Here is a 7,645-nt window from a genome sequence, read left to right as displayed (position 1 = left end):
ATCAAATGAATATCATGGATAGTCCAAAAAATTCTACATAGAAGAAGGGAGGAGGAGAGGAAGACTTATTGGGAAAGAATGAGTACTAAGGTTGAAGCTTAATTCTTTTCTGGTGGTTTCTGTTTGCAACTTCAGTCAATGACTTGTTGAAATATAGACGTTTAAAGCTCAGATTTTTCTCCTAAACATATGGGTTCTGTTAATATTTAAGTATCGGATTTTGCTATAGTTTGAAAAGAAAATGTTTATTTTGTGGGGGACCCAAATGAATAAGCACATGTCGTTTTGGAGAAGCCTGACCTGCTCAAAATGTAAATTGGGTATTTTTAATTACTTGTAAAATTCTTGTTGCTTGAATTGTCATATATAATATATTCCCAAAAAAAAAAATTGAATGGTCGTATATTCATTTCGTTTTGAAGAATTGAATTTTTGTATATCGGCGACTTTCACATGGAGTCAAAAGAAAGAGATTATCACAAGTGAACAAAAGCGTAGGTTGTTAGTTCATATCGAGATTAAAGCATCTAAAACCATGCTCTGTAACTTTAATTTGATGGCTTTATATGTTTTCTACGGTTGTTAATTTGTCATGAGGACCTGACATGAAAAACCATTTCCTCTGGCATCCGAAATTTATTTACTTTTTGTCAAAGCTGGAGGAGAACTCCCTGATACAAAGCCACACTATGTGTTACAATTCTTGACTGAACCGTTTCCTCCCCAACTTATTGGAAATACCGATATTACTACAACATGGTGTTCATAGCCTCCTGATCAGTGATAGTATACTTCGCCCTGTAACTGTAAGGCTAACAAGGTATCGCAACTGAGTTTCTGAGTCAGGTTGAGTATCCGACAGTGGCCGGAATGAAGCTTAGTTTAAATCTAAGTCTAGCAGTATGCCTACCTAGTTTACTAGGTGGTTGTGTCCTTTTCTCTTTCTATCATGGGGGGAGATGAAGTTTCTGAGCCTGACTCTTTTGTAGAAGTGATGTCTGTAGTCTTTGAGGACTTCTTGGATTTTGAAAACCAGCCATAGCAATTTATCCCCTTTGTTGGCCTTCATATATCAGAGACTAAGAACCCCCTTAATCTGTTGTCAAGGAGGTCCTCCACGTCCTTTCGTACAATATGGGTCTTGTCAAAGTGGTGAAATCTAAGGAAAATGTGTATGTTGTGACCATGGAAGACGCGGCCATTGCCAGCCGGCTTTTGGAAGGTAACCCATGGTTTGTTAAAGGGCATGTCTTTACCTTGAAACAATGGCCATTGTATTGCTCCATGGACGACATTGAAGCAAACTGGGCTATCTTTTGGGTTCAAGCCTATGGGATACCAAGGAATTTGTGCACAATGAAGAATTCTAGGCAACTGGGAGAGAAAGTTGGGTCAGTAATGGAGGTTGAAAACTTTGAGGATGTGGGGTTCAGGGGATTCTTAAGAATAAGAGTTGATTTGGATACCTCCAACTCTCTTCTCCCTGATTTTTTTGTGCCTTATCCAGTCATGGGGGGTCGAAAGATTCACTTGAAATACAAAGGGATTAGGGATTTTTGCTTCATATGTGGCAAACTGTGAAATTGGTACTTAGGTGACGAGGGTAAATTTAAATGATATTCAAACAAGAGACAACAAACTTCACACCCTTTAGACCTTGACCAGAAACTCTTATGACTAGTCAACTGACGTACATGAATTACCATAACCAAGAACATACACAGAGCATACCAAGATGTATCTACAAGCCTAGAGAATTACTAGTGACAACCTAGGCACGCAGAATGACCTGTCAATCTAGGCATCCCCTGTGCTAGCAACAATTATGGTGAAAATGTGTGAAGACATCATAATTAAGTAAACACCAAACAGTAGAAAATGATGACTAGTCAACTGCAAGAACACAAACCCAGAAATACATGAACATCATGTGATGACTAGTCAACTGTCAAGAACACAAACCCAGAAAATTACAGAGATGCAAACCATAAATTTTTCATCCAGAAACCCACCATTGGGAAAAACTGGGGGTCATCATCTGACCAGGCAATCCACTAATTAAAAAGATTCTTACAAAGAAACACTAGCAAGCTCAACAAATCCTAGGTCTATTTAGGAAGATGAACTATATCTCCTTTGTGCAATCTTCTTCTCTAGCTTAGTAAAAACCAGCAGCTTAGTCTTTCATGGCAATGGCAGCTCCTTCTTCAGCTCTTTCATCCCATGGCACCAACTGCCAGCTCCAACTCAGACAAGAACGAAATTTGGATTCAAAGGGAGAATGACCAATTTTTTCAAGAAACCATACTCTTGAAGAAATCAATCTTGAATCTGACCTAGATATATATATATATATATATATATATATATGAGTGTTTGATCTAGCACGATGAGGTTTTCAAATTTCAAATGCAGTTTTCAAAAAGAAACATTTTCGAAAACTCAAAGATGAAAAATATGAAGGTTACACTTGAGGAAGAAGAGAAAGTTTGCAAGGAAACTTTCCAAAACTTGCCTACAAAAGTGACGGCTGCCAAATGAGGAAGGCACCTGTTTTTACACAAAAATTCCTAGGTCTGAAACGTACAAGGCAGCAGAGAATTTCGCAAAATAGGACAAAACAGTAGGTAGGATCTAGTTGGAAACAATGACCTGGAAAACCTTACTAACGCAAAGATTGACTAGTCATACGGAGGAAGAATGACTAGTCATACGGAGAAAGGATGACTAGTCATAATCTTCAGGAATAGGTTAATGCAATGCAAAACATACTTTTGTCAAACACAATATTGTTGTCCATCATAATGTAGCCAGACAAGAACACCTAGAGATGAAATTCTTAATCTAAACTTGAGTTGGAGAAAATACAATGATTATCCAATTAAAAACTTGTCAAGAGAAGCCAAAAAAAAAGTACAAAATCCATAAATTTAGAAACTGGGCAACTCAAAAGGCTTCCAATGTCCACCCAACCCCACTTTCACGGTGGCGAAGAAATGAGAAACGTTGTCATCTCAAAGGCCTCAACTTCTCTCTTTCCTAGTCGCCAGAGAAAGAAATCAGGGCATAACTGAGATAACTCGAGAAGCAAATGAGAGCGAGAGGGTGGGGACCTATATGGCTTTCCGACTTATGCGCATGATAGGGGTAGTTCCTGGTAATTTTTCTAACAACAATATAAGTTTACTACAACAAAAAAACAAATAGGGCAGAAGAACGGGGTTAGATGTCAGCAGTGCAGAGCCATCCTTTGGCGACAACAAGGTCTGCCTTGACATCACAATCTACATATATGTTTCCTTGTACTAGAAGCACTGCAACCTCAACATGCAGGCCTATAGGAGGAGATGGGACCCTCAAAGTTTTGGCACCAAATCTCGAAATGGCACACTCAATTTGGCTCTTAATGGGCTTTCTCTTTGGCACAATTGGTGTGACCCAGATTGTGTACCCATATGGGATTTCTCGAATACAAATGACCAATTGGAAGCCATTGAGTTGGAGCCCATAATTGAAGAAGTCGTTGACTATGGACCATTGGCTAGCACTGGCCCTTGGAGTATACTCAAATAGTGATTGATACCAATCAGGCCCGATTTTCATCCCTAAAATGTGAGAAAGGTATAGTCAATCAAGAGAAGGTGTCCACCAATTCGGTTAGAGGAACCAAACGTGCAAAAATCACCCTAAGCCCAGGTCGTGGAAACCCTTTCAAGCTGCTGAATAGAGGTTAAGGGGAGACACAGGGGAGGCAATTCCCGTTTCAGAGGAAGAGGAAATCAGAGGAAGGTGAGTGGAGTTCTAAATGAGGAATCCTTATGTGAGGTGGAGATTAATCCATCAAAGGAGTTGGAATTTCAGGAAAACAGATGCAAGGTTAAGAGAAGATCGACTGCTAAGAATGGTTGTGATGATTGGCCTGAATCAGCCACCCACTCATTATGATACACCTCTCTTGGAATTGTCAAATGTTGGGGAACCCCTTGACAGTTCTGTATCTAAAAGATCTTATTCACTCTAAAGGAAAAATCAGAGACTTGAACTGATACAAAATGAGTGTGGATTCTTGAATGGATTCTCAGTGGAACCACTAGGTCTTGCTGTTTGGTGGAACTTAGATGTCACCATAGAAATATTCGGATATATACTATAAAAATTGATTCTCAAGTTTGACATGTCACAATATAGGAACAAGGCTTCTTTCTAGGAAGATATGTATACGATAAATAAAGTTGATGATCTACCATGGCTAGTGGTTGGTGATTTGAATGAGGTCATCTAGAGGAATGAAAAAGATGGTGGCAACGGTTGGAGTCCTAGTAGACGACGATACCTTGTCTAGTTCATGGAACTAATGTGCTTAATGGATTTAGAATTTTATGGGTAACTATTTACGTGGGAAAGACGATGTGGGAAAGTCATAACGGTCCGTCAATGCCTTGACCAGGTTACGGCCAATCGTGAATGGATGGAGAAGCGGCCCAATTCATGAGTCACCAATTGTGCTCAGATGGCCTCAGACCATTGCCTCATTGTATTAGAATGCAGCCTCACTATCAACAAGCGAAAAAAAGTTTCCAAATTCAAAGCTAGTTGGGCTAATCTACAGGAATGCAAAAGAATTATCAATACTAGTTGAAGGGCCTGTCAGGATGGTAGATGGATTAATTCCTGGTCTTCAAATCTAGAGAACTGTAAATAGAAGCTTATTTGTTCAAATAAGAGTCACAACGAGAATTGCAAAATCTGGATTTCCGAACTAGGTGAGTTTGTGTCTTTTTTTGGTTTATGTGGGTTTTAAATTTGAGGGCATTTGTGTCTATTTATATGAGCTTTCTGCTCTATTTGAAATTTTTTACAAAAATAGACATTTTTGAAATTAGATGTCAAGTTTTGGCTATTTTTGATAAATTCTCTAAAAGAAACTCATTTATTTCTTTGAAAAGTGAGATGGCCTTGGGCCAGGGCTACAGCCTAGAACCCAAAGCTGAGGGGGGCTCAAATATTTTGTTATAGCCTATATATATGTGTATATATATTAAAAAGAAAAAAAGAAAAAAAAGAGAGAAGCTGAACCATACCTGTACCAAAGAGGAAGCCAAATCAATCTTCAATCACTTTTAATATTCTCAATCTCAAGAAACATATTGAGAAAGGAAGCAAAGTCAATTATTATTAATTAGTTATATAATATAATATAAAACAAGAATCGACAAAATACGGGGAAATCAAGTAATCAACAGACCTTCTTAGCCATAAAAAGAAGAAGAAATTTAGATATTTTGTTAAACAAACCGATGCTTCATTTGAAAATTTAGATGAAGATTTACCAAATGAAATATGAACAACCAATTCAATTGGAAGAATTAGTAGAAAATGAGAATGATGTGAATGAAGAAGTTGGTGATCTAGATGAAAATGAAAATATTGATGAATCTTGCCATGAAAATGAATGTCCCGTAACAAGATTTGATTTGAACATTTATGATCCACGAGTTTGGGATAGTATTGATCCATTGTGGAGGATGAAAAAAAGAATGATCAAATCAAGAAATGCTTACGGAGATTGGGGAGGAAGCATGTAGACTCAAATATGTGGTTTTTGTTTTTGAATACAATGTTTACAATGTGGGGTACTCTTTTTCTTTTGTTTGGAGTTTTATCCCATTGGGTTTTCCCCAAACAAGGTTTTAATAAGGCACCAAAGTGTCCTTCTTTATCTTTTGTAAATTCTTACAATTTTAATAAAATTAAGTAGTTAATAAATATTTTTTTAATTTTAGTGTTTAATTTGTATAAAAGGGCACACTTGAGATGTAACACCCCGACTCCAGATTTAATTTCTATTTTAATTTATTTAAAGTGAAATTACGAATTTACCTTTGGGGTAGGGGTAAATTGGTCATTTTCTTATACGGAAGGATTTTGGGGTGGAGATTAATCAGAGGAAGGTGAGTGGAGTTCTAAATGAGGAATCCTTATGTGGGGTGGAGATTAATCCATCAAAGGAGTTGGAATTTCAGGAAAACAGATGCAAGGTTAAGAGAAGATCGACTACTAAGAATGGTTGTAATGGTTGGCCAGAATCAGCCACCCACTCATTATGATACACCTCTCTTGGAATTGTCAAAGGTTGGGGAACCCCTTGACAGTTATGTATCTAAAAGATCTTATTCACTCTAAAAATCCCACGGTGATTTTTCTCATGGAAACAAAAAGAAAAAATCAGAGACTTGAACTGATACAAAATGAGTGTGGATTCTCGAATGGATTCTCAGTGGAACCACTAGGTCTTGCTGGCGGTCTTGCTGTCTGGTGGAACTTAGATGTCACCATTGAAATATTCGGATATATACCATCAAAATTGGATTGATTCTCAAGTTTGACATGTCACAATATAGGAAATTTGTAGATGCCTTTGGATGTCAAGTTTTGGCTATTTTTGATAAATTCTCTAATAGAAACTCATTTATTTCTTTGAAAAGTGAGATGGCCTTCGGCCAGGGCTACAGCCTAGAGCACAAAGCTGAGGGGGGCTCAAATATTTTTTTTATAGCCTATATATATGTGTATATATAAAAAAGAAAAAAAGAAAAAAAAGAGAGAAGCTAACCCATACATGTACCAAAGAGGAAGCCAAATCAATCTTCAATCACTTTTAATATTCTCAATCTCAAGAAACATATTGAGAAAGGAAGCAAAGTCAATTATTATTAATTCGTTATATAATATAATATAAAATAAGAATCGACAAAATACTGGGAAATCAAGTAATCAACAAACCTTCTTAGCCATAAAAAGAAGAAGAAATTTAGATATTTTGTTAAACAAACCAATGCTTCATTTGAAAATTTAGATGAAGATTTACCAAATGAAATATGAACAACCAATTCAATTGGAAGAATTCGTAGAAAATGAGAATGATGTGAATGAAGAAGTTGGTGATCTAGATGAAAATGAAAATATTTATGAATCTTGCCATGAAAATGAATGTCCCGTAACAAGATTTGATTTGAACATTTATGATCCACGAGTTTGGGATACTCTTGATCCATTGTGGAGGATGAAAAGAAGAATGATCAAATCAAGAAATGCTTACGGAGATTGGGGAGGAAGCATGTAGACTCAAATATGTGGTTTTTGTTTTTGAATACAATGTTTACAATGCGAGGTACTTTTTTTCTTTTGTTTGGAGTTTTATCCCATTGGGTTTTCCCCAAACAAGGTTTTAATGAGGCACCAAAGTGTTCTTCCTTATCTTTTGTAAATCCTTACAATTTTAATAAAATTAATTAGTTAATAAATATTTTTTTAATTTTAGTGTTTAATTTGTATAAAAGGGCACACTTGAGATGTAACACCCCGACTGTAATAACCCAAAACAAAAATTCTTATTTAATTAGTAAATTATTTTAAAAAAGATAATTTTCCCCTCGGAATATTTTAATGGAGAAAAAGTTGACTTTTTGATCAAAAAGGAATTTGACAATTCCACTTATGCCATTGCGTAGAGCGCGACGAAACGAGTCCGTAGACAAGGAGTGGACTCGAATCGGAGGTGTAACGAAGAAAATACGGTTAAAATACCATAAAGGGCAAAACGGTAATTTGGAAAAATTAAGATTTTTATCCCTTCTCTCTCTCT

The sequence above is a fragment of the Prunus dulcis genome, chromosome 2 (assembly GCF_902201215.1).
Source record: "Prunus dulcis chromosome 2, ALMONDv2, whole genome shotgun sequence".
In the NCBI taxonomy this organism is placed as follows: domain Eukaryota; kingdom Viridiplantae; phylum Streptophyta; class Magnoliopsida; order Rosales; family Rosaceae; genus Prunus; species Prunus dulcis.
This window is presented reverse-complemented; position numbering follows the sequence as displayed.